Below are 20,540 nucleotides of genomic sequence, written 5' to 3'. Positions count from 1 at the left end.
TTCATGGCAAATAGATGGGGAAACAGTGGAAGCGGTGGTTGACACTATTTACCCTGGGCTCCAAAAGCACTGCAGATGGTGACTGCAGCCATGAAATTGAAAGACGCTTGCTCCTTGGAAGGAGACCTATGACCAGCCTAGACAGCACATCAAAACGCAGAGACGTCACTTTGCCCACAAAGGTCCGTCTAGTCAAAGCTATGGTTTTCCCAGTAGTCATGTGTGGATGTGAGAGTTGGACTGTAAAGAAAGCTGAGCACTGAAGAATTGAGGCTTTTGAACTGTGGTGTTGGAGGAGAGTCTTGAGAGTCCCTTGGACTGCGAGGAGATCCAACCAGTCCATCCTAAAGGGGATCAGTCCTGGGTGGTCATTGGAAGGACTGATGCTGAAGCTGAAACTCCAGTACTTAGGCCTCTTATGTGAAGAGCCAATTCCTTGGAAAAGACCCTGATGCTGGGAAAGATTGAAGGTGGAAGGAGAAGGGGGCGACAGAGGATGAGATGGTTGGATGGCATCACCGACTTGATGGACATGAGTTTGAGCAGGCTCTGGGCGATGGTGAAGGACAGGGATCCTGGCGTGCTGCAGTCCGTAGGGTTGCAAAGAGTTGGTCACGACTGAACAACTGAAGAAGACAAGTAGAAAAAGCAGGAACTGATCTAAGAAAGAAGAGGAGCTGTAAAGATCAACCAGAGCGTAGGGAGAGAAAACTACAGGATGAGGTGAGAAAGAGGCAGAACAATGACAGGATTTTCGTTCCTGTAACCATAGGGTGGGAGATCTAGGGAGCAAAGGACTCCGGCCAGGTAGGAACAAAGGTCTCTGTCAAAACTACATAATTATGCCCTACCTGAGGTTGCCCTGGTGATAGGATCCGTGCTTTAACATAATAACATTACAAAGAAAACCATTCCTTGTAACTGAATAAATGTTTCCTTAAGAATGATCTGGGAGGCAGTTTGAAAGGGGATTAGGTGACAGCCCAAGCTTCCTGTTGCAACAGAGAAACATGATTGTGCGGGAAAGGGGCACGGAGAGCACCTGCCATGGAGGACCTGCTGCTTCTCGGAGCTGCACTTGGTGAGTCAGAGGTGATGGCCAGTCGGGTACAGTTACACATCTCCACTGGCCACTTAGTCTAATCAGACTGCTGCTGGGAAGGAAACCACCGAAATCAGGAGCCCTGGCCGGGGAATGGCCCGTGCCCATCCTCCTGGTGCCTGCCTGCAGAGGCTGGTGTACCCAGGCCTCCCTGGAGGGCTCTCCCAGCCTTTCCAACCTTCTTGGAGGATGGCACCTGCCTGGAGGAGGCAGGGCAGAATGGATCCCCAGGGATGACAGTGCCAGTCACATAGGAGGTTCTGAGAATTAACTGAGAAAACTTATTATAAAAGTACTTAACACGTGAGAGCAGAGCAAGTGTTGGTTTCCTCACAGCCTCTCCCAGCACTTGCCGTCGGTTACACACTGACTTTCGGGTTCCCTGACATCTCAGTGGTGAAGAACCTGCTTGCCAATGCAGGAGACCCGGGTTCAATCTCTGGGTCGGGAAGGTCCCCTGGAAGGGAAATGGCAACCCCCTCCAGTGCCCTTGCCTGGGAAATCCCATGGACAGAGGAGCCTGGCAGCCACAGTCCATGGGGTCGCAGAGAGTCAGACGTGTTTGGGCATGCACACACACACACTCACTTTCGCTTGAAGTATTAAAGTTGTTTTCGTGGTTTATTTCATGGTTTATTTTATGGTTAATTTATGGTTTTATTTTCTGTTTTATTTCATGTTTTATTTTAAACCTTAGCCCACACCCCCAGGCCCATATAATGTATTTGTGTTTATATATGGTACCAAAACCAGACAAGTCAACATATTTGCCTGATAAACTATTTACTCAAAATCCAATATATGTGAATGGATAAAGAAGTTGTGGTACATATATACAATGAAATATTACTCAGCCTTAAAAAGGAACAAATTTGAGTCAGTTCTACTGGGGTGAGGAAACCAGAGGCTCTTATATAGAGTGAATTAAGTCAGAAAGAGAAAAACAGATATCATATATTAATGCATAGATATGGAATCCAGAAAAAATGGCACTGACGAACCCATCTGCAGGGCAGGAACAGAGATGCGAGCACAGAGAACAGCCTTGTGGAGACAGCAGGGGAAGAAGGTGGGCCGGCTAGAGGGGCAGGGCTGAAACGCACCCACTACCGTGCGTGCAGCCAGCCAGCGGGAAGGCGCGTTATGGCACATGGAGCCCATGCTCCGTGACAACGTGGAGGGCCGGGAAAGGGCGCAGGGTGGGAGGGTGCTGCAAGAGGGAGGAGACGTGTGATATCTGTCGATGATTCACGTTGGTGTATGGCAGGAATGTAACCAGTGCTGGTTGTTGTGGTTTCTGACAACACAACATTGTAAAGCAATTAACCTTCAATTTAAAATTTTTTAATTATCCTTTAAAAAAATTCAGTCTATAATTTTGGGGGCCTAGACTTTTCAAATAAAAGCATTAAAGTAGTATGGTGATTTTTAGAATAAAGGAAGCAAAAAGCACTGTACGAGTTTTCTTTTCCCTCTCTGCCCCAGACGTCTTGCTAGTCTGTGTGTACAAAGTCTTCGGTTCCTCAAGACTCATGTGTTGTCATGGGTGTTGCTGAACGAGGAATAAACAGAGGAAGAAAACCTACTGAGACATCATGTCTACTGTGGGGATTTCAGAAGCAAAGCCTACTGAGACACGATGTCTACTGTGGGATTTCAGATGTGGGCTCCAGAGATCTTCACTCTTAGAAACCATTCTCATCTTTCAGCTTACGGAAACCATCCAAAACTATGTGCTTATGGGACCTCATGGAAACCAAGGTGTTTTTTCCAGAAGGATCTGGAAGGATGAAAGAGATAATGAGAAAGAGACCAGAGAAAAAGCCTTATGGTGAATTCAGTGTACCATGTTTCCTGGATCATTTTAAATGGCTATTATCTTTAAAATAAAAGATTGCATTTTATTATACCAACAGAAAATGTCATTAACCATGCATTTAACTGTTTCTGGTCTCAGGATTTCATAATAGAATTAGCTTCCCATTAACAAATAAAATATTACATCAGACAGGGAAAGATAAATACTACATGATATCACTTTTATGTGGAATCTTAAAAAATATTAAAAATGAATCTGTATACAGCAGATTCACAGGCCTAGAAAACAAATTCATGGTTATCAAAGGAGAGGCGGGAAGAGACAAGTTAGCAGTATGGGATTAACAGATACAGATTACTACACATAGAATAGAAAAGCAGGAAGAACTTAATGTTTAGCACAGGGAATTATATTCAATATTTTAAATAACCTATGGCAGAACACAATCTGCAAAACCCTGAATCTCGAAGCTATGCACCTGAAACTACCACAATACTGCAAATTAACTTCGTGTCTGTGTGTGTGTTAGTCGCTCAGTCATGTCTGACTCTTTGTGACCCCAGGGACTGTAGCCCTCCAGGCTCCTCTGTCCATGGAATTCTCTAGGAGTTGCCATTGCCTTCTCCAGGGGATCTTCCTGACCAGATTGAACCCAGGTCTCCCTCATGGCAAGCAGACTCTACTGTCTGAGCCACGAGGGAAGCCCTGTAAATCAACTATACTTCAATTAAAAAAAATAAAATTTTAAATCATTCTAGGCTATATTGTTTCCAAAACCTATTTCGGTTGCTCACTAAAAATCAAGAAAAGGGACAAGGCTGAACCTTGTGGACTGCACAGCGAAGGATTTGTGGGGCTAAATGGCTGCTGTCTCTATAATCAACAGCTTTTCAGACAAAGAAATACAGAGTCACTGGGAAGAACTGTTGCCTGCCGTTTCCCTCAGTTAGAACTCTTAGCAGTAAGTAACAGAAATAAGTATCAAACTGGCGTAAGAAGGAAAGAGGAGAGCAAGAAACAGCAAGGGAGAGGGGAGAGAGGAAACCCAAAGGAATCTGAGATTTAATGACCGGAGCAGCACGGAGGCAGCTCTCACTTCAGGCAGGGTGGGTGCTTGGCCGAGACGGTACTGTTAGGATTCGCTTTTCCTTCATGTTCTAAGTCAAGTATTCTCTGTGTTGGCTTGACTCTCAGACAGGCGCTTTCCATCTTCTGCCCCTTATAAGCTCTGTGGAGACTTATATCCTCCCAGCTTCCAATCAAACAAAAAAAAAAAGGAAGAAAGGGAGGGAGGGAGGGAGAAAAAGGAGCTTCCTTGTTGTCCCAAGAGAAAGCCACAAACTGAGTCTTATTGGCCTAGCTAGGTTCATGTGACCAATGACAGCCAGGATACAGGAGCCTCCTTTGGGCCAGTTTTGGGTCATATCATCGATCACCCCAGGAGCCATCTGAACATCCCGGAGGGCCACGTGGGCTAGTGAAGTCTTACCAAACATGACCTTACTTGTTTACAATCACTGTAGCAATGTGTTTCCTCTAAGTCCAGGCCTACCTCCCTACCATTCATGTCTCAATTCAGCTTTGGGACAAATTGTTCCTAAGCAGACAGTCAGCTTGTTTTATGCCAGCGACACACACCTAGCTTTATCACTTTCTTACGCTTATCGCAACATGCCTTGCTATATATTAAAATTTGGCTCTGCAGGGAACACCATGATAAATTGACTTGTTGCGGGAAAGGAAAATGTCTGTCGATAACATCACCGGGAAGATATGTGTTAGTTTGCTCCGAGGGACGAGTCTCACTCCTCCGTGCCGAGGTCTTAATTGGATTTCAAGTTTGCTCTTGCTGAAGGACGGGTGTGGAAACTTGGGGGCGTAGCACAAGCTTGTCTTTCTGTTCTCAACAGACAAAAGGAATAAAGCCCTTGTTTATTGAGTGAGCTTGTCAGCGTGAGGGCATACTGCGTGGTTCCTGGCTCAGATGGCAATCAGTAAAGCGGCCGCATCAGGGAGGGAAAGGAGCTTCTTTCCCAGCCGTGCTGTGCTGTCTCCAGGGGTGTCTCAAGGAAGGACTTCAGCGCCGTGGAGCATGGCAAGGAGAAGAATGTGGCTTTGGAATTAGAACTGAAGTTAAGTCCTGGTCCTGCCTTTGTAGGCCCTGGATAATTTACTTCTCTGCCATTTAAGCCTCCATTTCTTCACCTAATGTGAGACTATCAACATCCATCCCACTGAACTGTCTTAGTTCCTTCAGGCTGCTACAACGATATGCCATGGACAGGCGGCTCATCAACAGGAGAGATTTATTTCCTATGGTTCCGGAGACTGACTGCCTAGGAGCATGATGCTGGCATGGTGGACGAGGGCACTCTTCCGAGTCTCGGACTTCTCCTTGTGTTCCCACGTGGAGGAAGGAACTAAGGAGCTCTGGACCCTGTTTTACACGAGGACTGATCTCATTTAGGCGGGCTCCACCCTCATGACCTAATCACCTCTCACACGCCTGACTTCCCAATAAAATGGTAGGGATTTCCACATTTGACCTTTGGAGGGACACAGGCTTTCAGGCAGCAGCACTAACTTACAGGGCCAGTTTGAGGTTCAAATGGAATAAAGGACTTAAGTTACACTTATTTATCATTTATCCCTGTGTCTCTTCTATAAATGAAACACCCACAGGCTGAGTCTTGTTCAGCTTTGTGAGTTTCAGGGCCTAACTGTGCCTGGAAGTCAAAGTATACTCAACCAATGTTGCATAAACAGATAAATCTACAGACAAGTGATCAAATAGAGGAATGAATGAATGGATGAGAGCCATGGGATAGAGAGAGAGAGAAAAATATTGTTCAGCACTGGCTCAGAAGAGTTCTGTGATTAAACAATATTTTAACAGTATCTCAAAGCTTAGAATCCCTATCTTTGATGCTGTATGTTGTTTTTCTCCTGGGCTTCTCTTAGTTGAAAATAAGGCCACATATCACGATTTGGGAAGAAGAGCAAATCTCTTGGTGGAGAAACAGCCAAGAAAATTACTGCTCTCCTAGCTCAAAGAGAAACATTAATTAAAAGTAAGACATGGGCAAGAAGTAAAATGGCGAGCTTGTAAGATAATTAACACTTAGTAATCCTCTTTTAGAGAATGGCTGTCTTGTTGCAGATACCCTTGGTTATTTACATTATTTCTGAAGAAAACCTTTGAAATGCCTGGAGGTGACTTTTTTCCTTTTTATAAACATTCTTTCCGATCCCTTTTGGAGTCTCTCCACACATTTATCTGATAGAGCATATACAGTCAGTAAGTTTAGGAAAATGGGAATGGATTTAGGTAAACCTGAGATTGTTCTGCTTATTTACAATGATGGCAACTGGGGTGGGGAGGGGCTTTGCTATGAAAAAATATTCCATATGTGTGATTGTGTGGTCTCCAGAATTATGTGCTCTAAAGTTTCTATTTCATCTTCATTTACTCTTTCTTTGTTTAATCATTTGCAGTATGGAAAAAATGCTCTCTGATTACTATTTTAAAGTCATGGAAAACAGTGATTCATATATACATATATATAAGTGTTTAAATGGGCGACTAAATATCGCCAAGGGAGGGGAGGGCTGCAGGATGGCTTTGGAGAGGTGCTCTTGTATTCTTCTGGTCACGCATCTCTGTGCTCTATTGCTTGCAACTATAACTCCATAGATTGTCTCACAGACACATTCTCACATGTTCATCCAGCTACAAGAACAACATGAAAGAGATTTCCACAAGAACTTCTACAGTTTGTGTCAAGTGAAAGAGTACATGAAACTAGAAAGAAGCCTCTCACTGTGCTCACATTTGGATTTCTCTGAATATCCAAGGTATGGTAAGCAGGGTATGCTTCTCAGCCCTGTGCCACGGATGTAGAATCTGGAGGCAGAGGGAGAACGGAGACAGACTCTCGGTTTCCCGCCACTAAAGACACTTTGTGTCAGCTTCCCAGTGCAGAGTACAAGGAAGAAACCAGGATCTAAACTGGCTACAGTCTCTAAACTGGCAGCAAAGCTGTTAGTAAGAGTCTGCTGCAGGGCGAGAGAGGATGGGTGTCTGCCCTGCTCCTTCCCATTCGTGAGCAGAATCACTGGTTCTGAGGGTTTACTGGAGAGGACAAGCAGTAATGAGCTCGTTTCAGAAATGAGCTCAGCAGGTCCAATGCAAGTGGGCAAAGGACAGGAGCTGAGAGTTTCTACGCTCAAGAAGCAAGTGGCTTTTAAACACTTGGAAATGAATTAGATCTCTCTGATGAAGAAAAGACAAAACTGTAGCGATACACCGTGTTCATATGGCAGACCAAGCAGAACTCAAACGTTCTCTGGGTGGAAGAGGGCCACAGTGCTGCTGTTGGTGGGGGTCAAAACTGACAAAAGTCTTTGGAAATCTATTTGGAACTATCTACCAAAATGTAAAATGGACATAGAAAGGTCCATGAGGCACACACCTCTCTAGGACTCTTCTTGCAGATATGGTCACGCTCATGCGCAAGAGCATATATACAGTGCCACGGATCTTCCTTGTGACAGGATTTTCTCCCAATAAACCCATCAAAACCTGAAAATATTGTAGGTGGAAGATGCATTTAATACACCTAACATGCTGCACATCGTAGCTCAACCTAACCTTCTTAACTGTGCTCGGAGCGCTTACATCAGCCTACAGTTGGACAGAATCATCTAACACAAAGCCTATTTTATGATAAACTACTGAAGATTGCACCCTCGCTCCCAGGTTATTCACATTCGGTGCACAGATACGTAATGTTGGTTCCATCTCCAAAACCACACACCTGTCTGTTCCTCACATCTCTTCTGTCCTTACCCTGGAGTCGATCATCATTAGCTATCAGTTTGGCTATCAGGGTTGCCTTCCTAGAGGCCACCATCTTTCTTGCCTTCCTAGAGGCATTTTTCTACATCAGGGCCGTAATGGTTTTTAAACGTAAGTCATAATGCAATTGAATTTAGACTCCTTGTAGACCTTTCGACCTTTCGACTCCTTTAGACTCTGTAGGACCTGGGTCCTCCCAGCTCTTCCAAGCTCATCTCCCGCCTCAGTCTGTTGCCCTACCTGTGCTCTCGATTCAGATTTTGCGTCTGACACACCCGGCTCTTTGTGGACTGATGCCGTGTGGATTCACAGCATCTTCTCCCAAGAAGCTTCTTTCACCGGTTGTTCACACGGTCATCCTCATGTCACCCTCAAGGAGACTTATTCTACTTTTTCGAGAGCCTTTCCTTCCCCACTTTTTCTCTGTTATGAAGTACAGTTTATCTCCTTCATGCTCATCTTGATTATTGCTCCTCTCCTTTGTTTTCCAACTACGTGTAGTAGGAGCTTTGCCCAACATCTCCCGCACCTGGAATAGTCTCTGTTCCTTAAAAAGTGCTCATTCGATGTTGACGACTAAACTAATGAGTGATTTTTTTTTAGTATTATCTTGTTTAAAGCACTCCAACATCAAAGTCTTTATGTACTTTCAAATATATAAAATTGGAATGAAAATCTGTAAGGTTAGATTTGTCTGTCTTCTATTTTGCTATCACACTTGCTAGGAAATTTCTTGAGTAGTTTATAGGATCAAGACATGATGACACGGCTAGCCTTTCCATCGGCCAAATAATACATGAACATAGCTCAGAGATGCAGATACACCAGAATGTACGCGATTTTCACAGCAGTGAGATTCATGGCCTTTAAAAATATGTAGAACAAGATGAAACAAATGTTTTCAGGAGATGTTCAGGTGCTCTTTTCTAAAAATAACATACATAACCACAAATCAATGTTTAAAGCCAGATGGTTAATGAAGGCCAGCCAGGAAACTCCCATAATTCACAGTAATGAGGATGGTAATGAGCTCCCATTATAAACCAAACTGCAGTGTGACACACTATATCTATTTCAAATAACAGTAATTTGATTGTTTCGTATTTTGCAAAGCTCCAAAGCTTAATTTATGGGGAAAAATGTTAGAAAGGCTGATTGATGGAACTAATCATGCCTAATTAGTCAAGTGGAAGGTGGCCTAAATTTTATTAACAAAACCTGTTTGAATGTCAGATATCATCAGAAAGGAAACAATATTCAAATTCAAATGAAAGTAAAGATCTTTCAAAATATGAAGGAAGTCCCATTACTGTAGTTGAAAAGAAATGTTTTTTTCCTCAACTCTGTGATGTCTTTACTTTCCTAACAGGACTCTAGTGTAGGTGGGTTCTGTTGATCAGAATGCTTTAGGGACTTGGCCGCTATACAAAAATGCCAGAGATTAAATGTTATTTTAGAGTCAGAAACAAACGTGTGCTCTCACACTTAAAGTTCACCTTGATCTCAGACACGTAGTCAGGAAAGGCATTCTCAGTCTCCTAGAGTGACGGGCAGGAGCACGCTGCACGGGCAGACTGTTTAATGCGATTTCATTGACAGGTTTGCCCTTGAGTGACGTGTCCTGCCGGGCCACCTTCTTGTGAAAGGATGGGATGCTCAGGGTCAAGAACTGAGAAGGCAAGAATGCAATACCCATAATCATTTCCATCTAATGTGGAGTTGGCTGCTCACACATATATGTCTGGAAGACAGGCCATTGCAATTGATGTGTCTGTTTGATGCTCTGTATTTTTTATGTTATTTTTATTAAACTATTATTGGGTCCTCAGGAATTCTAAGCCACAGTTTTTCCTAAAATGTGACAAGATTTGTAGACAGACATGCTTGGACAAATTCTGATCTTTTTTAACATTTCTGAATCGATCTCAGTTATATTTACTGAGTATCGGAGTTTTGTTTTCTGATCTGGGAGCAAAAGGACAAAACGGAAGGTGTGAGTTGCTACACTGAAGACTGAAGAGTTACGTGCATTTAGCCCTTCTTCCACTCCTCTCTCCATATGCTGATTCAGTTCAGTTCACTCGCTCAGTCGTGTCTGACTCTCCGCAACCCCGTGGACTGCAGCACGCCAGGCCTCCCTGTCCATCACCAACTCCCGGAGTTCACTCAGACTCATGTCCATTGATTTGGTGATGCCATCCAGCCATCTCATCCTCTGTCGTCCCCTTCTCCTCCTGCCTTCAGTCTTTCCCAGCATCAGGGTCTTTTCAAATGTGTCAGTTCTTCACATGAGGTGGCCAAAGTATTGGAGTTTCAGCTTCAGCATCAGTCCTTCCAATGACCACCCAGGACTGATCTCCTTCAGAATGGACTGGTTGGATCTCCTTGCACTCCAAGGGACTCTCAAGAGTCTTCTCCAACACCATAGTTCAAAAGCATCAATTCTTTGGCTCTCAGCTTTCTTTATGGTCCAATTCTCATATCCATACATGACCACAGGAAAAACCATAGCCTTGACTAGACGGACCTTCGTTGGCAAAGTAATGTCTCTGCTTTTTAAGATGCTGTCTAGGTTGGTCATAACTTTCCTTTCAAAGAGTAAGCATCTTTTAATTTCATGGCTGCAGTCACCATCTGCAGTGATTTTGGAGCCCAAAAAGATAAAGTCTGTCAGTGTTTCCGTTGTTTCCCCATCTATTTGCCATGAAGTGATGGGACCAGATGCCATGATCTTAGCTTTCTGAATGTTGAGCTTTAAGCCAACTTTTTCCACTCTCCTCTTTCACTTTCATTAAGAGGCTCTTTAGTTCTTCTTTGCTTTCTGCCATAAGGGTGGTATATGCTGGTATGCCATATGCTGGTAGCCAGGTCTTAACCATCCAGGGAAGAGATTAAAGGTCTCTGGAAATCCTATACCAACTCAACAGGAAGTTCTAAAGAGGCTAACAGCAAAGTTATTGAGTAAATAGGCCAACCAGATCACCCTAAATGAAATTCATAATGTATAAGGCCAGTTAATGCACTCAAAGTGGCCAGTAAACTGTTTAAAATACTACAAAGCATGAAAAGATCATATATGTCAAACATGAGCAGACAATATATATGCATCTATAATTATTTATAAAATATTCAAACATATGAGAAGACAACAATACGGTGAAGTATGGTAAGACAAGTGCTGTCAGATATTGGAAGTCAGCATATAATTTGAAAGACAGAGACCAAAACAGATAGATTTAAAGCAACTTGGAGACAACAGACTACTCAGGAAAGAGAAAACCTGAAAAATGAGAACAAAACAGCTTTAGTGTCTACAGAGAGAGGAGTGCTCCTGCAACCAAAACCAAGAACTGGATACTAGAGAAATAGACCGCAAAGAAGAGCGCTTACAAATGAAAACTATTATAGCTAAAGATGAAAACTCAGAGTTTTCAGAAGACTCAAGAGAAAATTCAGATAATTGTTGAAGAGTGAAAAGTCAAATGGTGATTAAACCGATAAAAAAAATGAAGCAAGTGGAAACAGTTGTAACTCTAGGTAGAACACAAAGTTGTTCCAGAAAGGAATAATGGTCGTCATTTACCACGTCTCAGCTAAAAATAAATTCTAAAAATAAAATTTACGTAGTCATAATAATGTGTGAATATACAATATTGATTTAACCAAAATTGGCATATAAATCTACTGGAAGAAAAGGAAATGGAAAGACTGGCACATGTCGAGAGGAGAGAGAGGGAGACGCGAGTCTAAACTTCACAGCGAGAAGCCCGCGAACAGTGTCAGGACGGGACACTCAGGAAGCGGCAAGAATGCTCCTGAGAGTCAGGAAGCTCACTGACCACGTCCTGAGATGAAAGTGATTAATTCTGGGGAGAACAGAAAGTTGACAAGGCTGGAGCCACGCCGTATTTCGTAGCAAATCTTGTCAGCTACGGGAATCTTGAGATGTGGTATATGATCAGCCTTAATAAACACGAAACCTAAAAGGAAAGACCGAAGGCAGAAGGAGAAGAGGGCAGCAGAGGATGAGAGAGTTGGAGGGCATGGCCGGTCCAATGAAGGTGAACTCTGAACTCGGGCAAACTCCGGGGAGTCTGGCGTGCGGCAGTCTGTGGGGTCACGAAGACTCAGACACAACTTGGCAACTAAACAACAAACGGGAAAGCGGAGGAGGCAAGGGCGGAGGCGGTGCCAGCCGTGCCGGGGAGCAACAGGCAAGGGCGGAGGCGGTGCCGCCTCGGGCAGCCACACGCACAGGGGAACGAGGCCAGGCTGAGCGATGCCCGGCGCGTCTCTCTGTGTCTCCAGCCTCGTCACGCTGGGGAGAGAGCAGTGCGGAGACCGCACGGAGGGTGGCGGCATGTGACACGGTAGGCGTCACCAGGAGGCTGCAGGGTTCTCGGCCTCCAGGCGTGCCGCGCTCTCAGGTCTAGACTCTGCGTCTGCACGGAGGGCGGCCTTGGGCGAGGCGCTAGACTCTGCAAGCCCTGGCAGCCCAGCTGCCGCTCGTTGGGCTCGTCATTTCTGTGCTCTTCACCGTGTGTAGCAGAGAGGTTTCTGCAGAATGAGCGCCCAGATGCTTCTTTATAGGTGGTTCGGACTGCTATTTCCTTTGGGTAAATATTCCCTATATTTAAACAAATATGTAAAATACATTTTTGTAGAATAATCTGTTTGGAAACTGATAAGACATGGAGATAGTGCCAAGCAGTCACCATCTCATGAAGCTTTTTACATAATAACTCAAATATAGCCAAAACGCTTTTTAAATTTCTCTGAAATCACCTTCAAAAGCCAAAATACTTTTCAAAAAATTTGTTACTAATTTTTAGATTTTGGACATCCATGCTTTTTACCGAAAACTTTGAAAAATACAGAAACATATACAGAATCAATGTTAATCCTGCCACTTAAAAATAATCATAAAAGTTTGGGTATATAATCCAGGTTTTTAAAAATCTATATATCCATATACAAGTTTTAAAAATTTGGAAATACTCTCTATGTTTGGTAACCTGATTTTTTCAATTAATGTTTTATAAACATTTCCCCTCGCCGTTAAAATATTATTGTCATTATCATTTTAATGGCTTCATAGTGTTCAACAGTTGTACAGCAATTTTTTGCCAGGTTTATCTAACGTTTTCTATACTTTGTTTTTATAAATAACACTGTAATGAGTAACCTTGTACATGAACTCTGTGCACATTTATTACAGTGGGGGTAGAATTTTAATTCTTGGAAGTTATTTTAATTTCTAGAGGTAGAATTTCTGGGAAAAAATGAGAATGTGTATTTTTAAAAACTCATTACTACCAAGTTTCTCTTCAGCCGACACTTTAACCAGCAGTCCACATTTCATATTTTTGAATGCGCTCAAAATTGACAAAACCTGACTTTTGAAAGTAAACTCCTCACTAGGCATCACGCGTCCTCCCGTAGATTATAATCTCTTTGAGCTTGGAGGCCACTTTTTAAAAGTTCGTCTTTTATTACATTCTCTGAAACTTCAAGAAAAAGTAGTTTTGTATTAATACCCAGTAAGTAAGGTCAGTCATCAAACTGGGTGATGCTGTTTGAGTCAAAACAATATGACTGGGAAGCAACAACGCTGTGTGTATTGCCAACAGGCTTTGAGGCACAGCTACACCCTCATTCACGAGCACAGAGAACCCCTGTCGCAGAAGACAAATGGCAGATACGTGGGGTTTATCTATTTTCTCTGATGGCTTCTTCCAACTGATGGTTGTTTCTTCAGATTATCCAGAGGTGACGCTCATTACAAGAAATCCCCAAAGAATAGAGCATACAGACAATGACAGAAGTGCGCGCTGGTCGGTGTCGTTTCAGACGCGAATGAGACAAACTTGAAGTGAGTACACACATAGATGAATAAAGGAAACCTCAGTGAACAGCCTCAGGGGAATAAGGGTGAATTTCGCTGCTGTTTTAAATTCTCCTTTATTGAAAAACAGCCCCATTGGATTCTAAAAGTAGCTTGCAAGAAGAGCTTCCTTCAACTGCTGTCTAAAAGTGCTATTCAAAAATTGTTCTCAACACAGAGAGGGGTATTCACAGCGCTGGCACGTAGGCAGGACAAACGAAGCTTGAGTGACACCTTTCCAGCCCAGGGAGGAGGTAGCTGGAAGTCAGACACAGCTGCTACAGATGACCTACGTCAGGTCTCCGTGTAAAAGGCCAATTCTCTCCCCAGGTTCACTGGAAATGGGGCCCTGCTCCCTAGAAACCCGTGCAGCCTCTGAAATGCCCTGGAGTTTCACCTTGGCGGCCTCTCCGACTAAGGGCGTCATTAGTGACTCACCAGGGGCGCTCCCTCTCAGCGGGGAAGCACGGAGACTTTCTTCCATCGCTGGTAACGTCTGCTTTCATCCAACATGACTGCCTCCCGGGTCAAGCCCGCCTAGGGGACTACTGAAAGAACCCAGGACCGCACCTTGGTGGAAAGGAGAAAGCGGCTGGTTTCCGTGCCTTCTGCACCGGCAGAGTAATGCAGCCTGCACATCCTGAACTGTTTCCAAGACGAACATGCAGTTCAGTTCAGTTCAGTCGCTCAGTCGTGTCTGATTCTTGGCAACCCCATGGACTGCAGCACGCCAGGCCTCCCTGTCCATCACCAGCTCCCAGAGTTTACCCAAACTCATGTCCATTGAGTCAGTGATGCCACCCAACCATCTCATCCTCTGTCGTCCCCTTCTCCTCCCATCTTCAATCTTTCCCAGCATCAGGGGCTTTTCAAATGTGTCAGTGCTTCACATCAGGTGGCCAGAGGATTGGAGTTTCAGCTTCAGCATCTGTCCTTCCAATGAACATTCAGGACTGATCTCCTTTAGGATGGACTGGTTGTATCTCCTTGCAGTCCAAGAGACTCTCAAGAGTCTTCTCCAACACCACACTTCAAAAGCATCAATTCTTCAGCGCTCAGCTTTGAATTCGGTGCTCAAACATGCAGAGAGAGGCTTAAAGGGTGTTTCCATACCGTCTTTAAACCTCTGTGGCTAGAGTTAAGATCTCTGAATTAGGTAAAATTTGGTCCCGCCGTCAAAATTGTGAAGAGGACAAGGTTTTCACTCAGTTTTAAACAAAACCCGAGAGATCCTCAGTATTTCCTGCAGTTCAGGAGCCACACTAGGCGCTCCCCACTTCCTAGCTCGTTTGAATCTGACGGTGTTCCAGGGACGTTTGCTGCCTACTCCCACTCTAACAAATGAAGGGAAGGACCTAACAGACGGGAAGCAATATATCCAAAGTTAACCAGTCAGCAAATGGCAAACCCAAAGTGTGCGCTTCTGTCTTATTAATTCTTAAACCTCTTTTCATGGCTCCTCCCCATTTCTATTTCTTTCTTGGTGTTCCCTCTTTTCTGAGCTCTTCGTATTCAAACTGATTTTCAACCCACTGTCATGTTAGAAGGGATTTAATGATATCGTTTTAATATATAGGTAATAATATAATTTTTAGTTTTGGTGGCATTTGAGCAGGGAGAAACCATAGGATGAAATTTCAGTGATGAAATGCTAGGTAAGTGACAGTTTGATACAGGATGTATTTTGAGATTATAGTCTTGGAAAAAGAGGCTGAAGTTTCTAGTGGGACACTCTAAGTCTCAGTTCTATCAGATCCTGAAGTCAGGGACTACGTGTTTTTGTCCATCTCTGTTACAGAGACATGGACAAGACATGCTTGAAAAATATCTTCTGAGGAGAATGATGAAAACCTGTTGGGGTTTCAGGGAAAAAGCACACCTGAAGGAGATGAAAGCAGCATAAGACTCTTTTGTATGAATGTTGGGATGACTTGCATCTTTTTCCAGCCTCTCAAAGTTATCGCTATAAACATAAAACTGCATCTCCCCCTTTCAACCCTTAACTCATTGACATGAACACTCAGCATAACTGAGTAATGGAAATAAGACATTTTTCTTGTCACTAGTTAAAGAAAATGTGTTACTAGTCTTCTTTGAGTATATGTTTTGATAATGCTGAGAGAAATTGTGAGTTAGAAGGAAAAGAAAAACTGTTTTTTCCCTGAGTTTGTATAGAAAAATTGGTAGCTCAGAACTTGTGTTGAATAGGCAATTGACAAGTCTACAGGGCAGGTATTCAGCACCCATAAAAAAGAACACTTGAGACCTGAGCCAGCTGAGAGCGCCTGGTTATCATCCTCAACAATCAAAACAAACCTCCAGTGAGCATCTAGCATGTATAAAAATATAATCTAGGCAGAGGAAAAATAAAAAGTAGGAGATCTTAAAATCTATTTTGGGTGGCAGACTATGCCTATTCATCCACCTACACGTTAAAAGTGATCAAAGCAAAGTGAATGTCTTGCATAAATGACCCCATTTTATCCCTCATCTCCATGATGTTACATAATTATCCTCACCTATGAAGGTTAATCTGGTCTATTCTTTCACCTTTTCACTTTCTTTCCCAGCATGGAAATAAAACTAGGGTTTATCACAATGATTAAAAAATGACTATGTAAATTTTAAGAATCTTTTCATTTTAGGTAATTTCAGGCTTAGAGAAGAATTGAAAAATAGTACCGATTTCCCACTATTCATTCAACTTCCCTTGATGTTAACAGCTTACTCAACCAAAGAGGTGAGGGTGGTGGTGCTGGTAGTTTAGTGGCTAAGTCGTGTCTGGCTCTTTGGCACCCTACGGACTGTACCCCGCCAGGCTCCTCTGGCCATGGGCTTTCCCAGGCAGGAATACAGAAGTGGGTTGCCAGTTCCTTTTCCCAGGGACCTTCCTGACCCGGGGATCAAAGCGTGTGTCCTGCAAGTCCATTACCACTGAGCCACCCAGGAAGCCAGATGAAGCGGCAGAGAGTGCTGATCTCGAAACCAAGGAGCTGCCACGGTACACTGCTGTGAAGCAAGGACGTCTGCAGACTGCCTCAGCCCTTCTGCAGTGTCCTTCCTCCGTGTCCCAAGGTCTCGCTCACGCTGGTCAGGCATCCCTCGCTCCAGTCTTTGACAGTTCCTTCATCCGTTGTTGTCTCTCATTAAAGTTAGGCTTTTGAAGCGTACGGGTCAGTTACTTTGTAGGTCGTCCCTCAGTCTGGGTGTTTCATGTCTTCTCAGGCTTTGACTGGGTTTGTGCATTATTAGAAGGAATATCACAGGAGCGTGTCGCACCAGGGGTGGCTGATCTGGGTCTGCCTCACTGTTGCCGAGACTAGTCTCAGATGAGGCATGCCTGCCCAATTCCCCACCGCAAATCTGCTATTTTCCCCTTTGTGATTAACAAGTATTTTAGATAATACAATGTATTTTGAAATTATTCAAACTTCTTATTTATTCTTAAATTTCACCCACTAAGCAACTCACTTTTGAAGAAAAGGCACATGGAATCCAGGTACAGGAGAACTCTACTAGTGAAATCAAAAGCCAGACTAGACTGGTGGCCGTTATGATCATCCTAGAGGATCTTAGAAATGCTAAGCACGAGCATATGAAACAAAAGCACCCTCAAAAAGGCATAAAGAGTAAAGCAATTTACCATTAATACCCCCAAAAAAACCTTCTCTTTTCAGTAATTCAAGGACAGAGCTAAAATAAAGAGAAAAAATATGAAGAGAAATAGGAGGGATTCCAGACAGATTCCGTAGTTTTCAGAGGTACATTCTTATTTGTATTTCTTAACTCATTTTCAGTGAGTTATATGGTTCACAGATGAAATAAAAATCACATTTCCAGCATTCCTTAGATCATAAAGAGCCGTGGACTTTGGGGTTTCTGAGTCTTAAACTTTGGAAGGCTATTGAATGCTTCCTGCTGAAATTATTTTATTAATTTTCCTTCAGCATGCTTAGAACATTTCAAAATCTTTATTCAAGTTACATTGTAAAACATGCCTTCCGAATTATTTCTGTATCAACTTTCCTAGCTGTAAAATGCAAAAAGACTCTTGAATCCTGTCTTTGTAGAACTGATTTGACCTCCAGTAGTCCCAACAGCACTAACTCGAGCATATACAAAGGAACATTACTATTATATGGTTCATCATACCAAAAAAAAAAAAGCAGTTTGAAGCTAATTGATGTAAAATACAAAAATACCTATATTATTAATGAAACAATTATGTACTGTTTTTTTCTGATTCAGTAATAACATCAATGGCCAATATATATTTATCACTTTTTATGTGCCAGGGACTAATCCAGTTACATGGATTACCTCATTTAATTGTCACTTCATGAGATGTCAAAAATTATGAAGGATTTGAGATGTTTACCCTATTCGGAAATTAATAAAATAGCCTCCCATAGTTTAATAGATGCTGGTAGAAGACATAAGACTCCTGGGTCAGAGACAAAGGACTTTATTACCCCCAGAGACAGCAAAAACCAGAGTGACAGCATTTCCCTGGGCCAGTTCTCCAAGCCCCAGTCCCACGGGACAACACGAAGAACACACAGTGGGTCACATCATGGAAGAGGAGCCCTGAATTCAGGAAACCGGAGTCTTCTAAAACAGACAGCAGGCTACTCTTTGCTCCAAAGGGAGGGACTGTCACTGTCTTTTAAGGGTATTTACTGTACGGACATCCTGGAACAGTTTGTCTAGAACCAAGAAAGGCATTCTGTGCCTATACTTTGGGACATGTAGAAATGCAGGATGCTCAGGAATTATCTCACAGCATGATGAAAAATTAAAAAGCAAAGACATTACTTTGGCAACAGAGGTACATCTAGTCAAAGCTATGGTTTTTCCTGCGGTCATGCATGGGTGTGAAAGTTGGACCGTAAAGAAAGTTGAGAGCAGAAAAATTGATGCTTTTGAACTATGGTGTTGGAGAAGACTCTTGAGAGTCTCTTGAGCTGCAGGAGATCCAACCAGTCCATCCTAAAGAAAATCAGTCCTGAATATTCATTGGAAGGAGTGATGCTGAAGCTGAAACTCCAATACTTTGGCCACCTGATGCGAAGAACTGACTCATTTGAAAAGACCCTGATGCTGGGAAAGATTGAAGGCAGGAGGAGAAGGGGTTGACAGAGGATGAGATGGTTGGACGGCATCACTGACTCGATGGACATGAGTTTAAGTAAACTCTGGGAGTTGGTGATGGACAGGGAGGCCTGGTGTGCTGCAGTCCTTGGGGTCGCAAAGAGCCGGACACGACTGAGCGACTGAACTAAACTGAGCAGATGATGTAGGTGCTATCATGATTCTGCTTACATGTGAAGAGCCCGAAGCTTAGAAAGAACTGCACGAATTTAAGGAACCATTCAAAGAGTGGGTTGGGTATAAAGGTGCACCCAACGGAAGTTTCTGGAGATGTTTTGAAAAATAAATTGTGCTTCCTCTCTGTGATGTCACTCTTAAAAAGTAAATCTTAACTTCCAAATACAATTTCACTCCTACTTTGCTTGAGAAAGTATGTCACAATAGAAAAAATACTGGAGCCCTGAAGTCAGGTTGTGTCAAGCTGGAATTTTAGCTCAATAGTTGCTAACCCCTCTGAGACTGTTTTCTCCTCTGTGAAACAGGAATGCCTTGTAGAGCCATCATGGCAATTAAATGAAGTCACAGGTGTGAGGTTCCCAGAACTGAATCCTGGCACACACATTTCAACAACAGAAAGCAGCAACAGTGCCTTGTGAGACTGTTGTAAGCAAAGTCCTCTTCACTTCTGTTGCTCTCAGAATTGGGAGAGTCCAGCAATCAAGCCAGGAGGCGCAAACAGCAGCGTCCTTGGCAGGGCACCAGCCTGTTGCCTGCGCAGGCTGCCTTAAGGGGCCTTGGAGACACCACTTTCCAGTGGACATTCGTGACTGACACGCTGGCCTCAGCCTAGGCTCCAGACAGGCGCGCGCGGTGACCTTCCTGGGCGCACAGTGGGCAGAGTCCACGTTGACTAAGTCATCACGTCCGTCCACACCGAGCTGCAGGGCAGGAGCTGGTGATGGCGGCCCTCCGTGGGACCAACCTCAGGTTCCCCGGCTGCCGAAAGAGCCCCACCCCCAAGAGCCGGGGATTCACTAGATTTAATGCCGACGAGCTAGAAAGTGTGGTGACCGCAGAGCAGCTCATCCCAGAGGGCTGTGGGGTCAGACTCCTCCGACCGTGGCCTCTGGACAAACGCCAGCCCTGCACTCGTGAGAGCCTCGGGGCTGACCCTGCTTAATCACGCCCGCCAAGGCACCCTACTTCCTGTCCAAAAAAACCAGAAGGGTTTTAAGTCCTGTTTTTCGTGTAAAAGCTTTCTCAGGCATTGGAGGTGTGTCATATTAAATGCAACTTTTTTCGTTGAAAGATTAATTTTAAACATGGGGTGAAAACTCTTTAAGCTGTGAAAGCATTAGCTTTCAGCATTAGAATGGATGTTGTTCTTTTAAAAGTTCTCCTGATATTTCTTTAATGACTCGGAGCAGGAAAGCTTGTCATTTTCCCTAAACCAATGTGAATAAAATACCAATGTATGGTGAAAGTCAGAGTTGGGAGGAGCTCAGTAATCTACATTTTGCATAATGTGTGCCCCACTGACCAGCTCACATGGCCCCGTGACTACACAGGGAGCTGGGCTGTGCCAGAGACAGCTCTGTTGATCTTTTATCCATCCACGTGCAGAGGTATTGGAAGATGAAATTGCGTTTTACATTCACTTAAAAGTTATGCCACAACCATTAGATAAAAGCAAGAATAATTGCCTGCTCAGTGGGCAGGCTGCTACAGAGGCGGAAGCACTCATCAAACAGCGGTGTTTCCAGCTTTGGCAGATGGAGCATCACTT

The 20,540-nt window shown here is 43.7% G+C and overlaps 1 pseudogene; it reads left to right on the top strand.

Moving 5' to 3' along the window:
• The first annotated feature begins 19,454 nt into the window (after nucleotides 1-19,454).
• Nucleotides 19,455-19,560, top strand: LOC138086706 (small nucleolar RNA SNORA70; annotated as a pseudogene).
• Nucleotides 19,561-20,540: the final 980 nt, after the last annotated feature.

This window comes from Capricornis sumatraensis, chromosome 9 (assembly GCF_032405125.1).
Source record: "Capricornis sumatraensis isolate serow.1 chromosome 9, serow.2, whole genome shotgun sequence".
NCBI classification, from domain to species: Eukaryota; Metazoa; Chordata; class Mammalia; order Artiodactyla; family Bovidae; genus Capricornis; species Capricornis sumatraensis.
Note: the sequence above shows the minus strand (reverse complement) of the source record. Positions and strands in the feature narration are given on the sequence as shown.